General features: G+C 60.1%; 3 non-coding genes across 3 annotated transcripts; all 3 read left to right on the top strand.

The window, feature by feature from the left end:
* The first annotated feature begins 235 nt into the window (after positions 1–235).
* Tc00.1047053410115.30 lies at positions 236–302 on the top strand. Its single transcript, XR_008254037.1, has one exon. It is a non-coding gene; the product is annotated as an H/ACA snoRNA, TC6C1H1 (small nucleolar RNA).
* A 52-nt stretch (positions 303–354) lies between these two features.
* Positions 355–431, top strand: Tc00.1047053410115.20. The gene has a single exon (XR_008254036.1). It is a non-coding gene; the product is annotated as an H/ACA snoRNA, TC6C1H2 (small nucleolar RNA).
* Positions 432–471: 40 nt separating this feature from the next.
* Tc00.1047053410115.10 lies at positions 472–559 on the top strand. The gene has a single exon (XR_008254035.1). It is a non-coding gene; the product is annotated as a C/D small nucleolar RNA (snoRNA), TB6C1C3 (small nucleolar RNA).
* Positions 560–957: the final 398 nt, after the last annotated feature.

Here is a 957-nt window from a genome sequence, read left to right as displayed (position 1 = left end):
TTTACTTCCTTCTTTTTGGGCTCACTGGGGATGTGTCAGCGCTCTGGGGCGGTAGCTGTGTTGTGTCTTTGGAGTGGAGGCGGGTCTAGCCCGATTGCCTGTTTCTTCTTTTTGTTGCCTCTCTTGTTGCTTAGGATGTTTTGCTCGGCTGCCCTCTCGCGGGATGGACCGGCCGTTCGTTTCTTACCCCACTGCCACCACCACCTCTGCGGTGTGAGTGCTGCCTCCGATGCTGACGGCCAGCGAAAACGCAGGCGCCGTGCTTGCAACGATCACTTCGCCTGCACCTCTGCCGCCTCAGAACCCACGGCCATTGTGCGGAGGGGAAGGAGCGCTGTGCGCGCGTGAGTGGAGCGTGCTCCGTGGGTGCGGCGGCGGCCGTATATAATCATTTCTGTGCCATGACTGTCTCAATCGGGCCCGCAAGAGCAGCACCGACGGCGTGAAACGCGCAGGGCGACTGACGAAGTCATGATGCGATCAATCGAGGCGTTTGTATGACCGTGACGATGAGTTACACCTCCGTGCACCCAGCTACCTACAACAGACACGGGACTGACGCGCCCCTTCCCTCCACACCCCTCTCCGCCGCCTTCTCCTCTCTCTCTGTCTCTCTGTGCCACGGTGCACCACCTCGCCTCCTCTGTCGTGCCGGAGTGTGTTTCCCCGGGCTGCGTGCCGCATTCTCCGTTTGCCGCGGAGCCGTGGCTGGCCATTGTTTGCCCCCTTGTTTCATATGGGGTTCTGCCGTGCATGTGATGCGTCCCGATCGTCTTTATCCTAACAAAGCGTCAGACTCCTGTGCGTGAGGTGCACTCTGTACCCGTCTCTGATGGCATTATCACCCCCATTTTTTTTGCCATTGCACAGCCTCCGGAGGGGAGTCTTGCCGAGTTGCGGAGGGTGACACACTCCTGCTGGCGGAGGCGGACCACACGCCACTGCGACCGAAAGCCA

The sequence above is a fragment of the Trypanosoma cruzi genome, assembly GCF_000209065.1.
Source record: "Trypanosoma cruzi strain CL Brener chromosome Unknown tcruzi_1047053410115, whole genome shotgun sequence".
Lineage (NCBI taxonomy): Eukaryota > Euglenozoa > Kinetoplastea > Trypanosomatida > Trypanosomatidae > Trypanosoma > Trypanosoma cruzi.
Note: the sequence above shows the minus strand (reverse complement) of the source record. Positions and strands in the feature narration are given on the sequence as shown.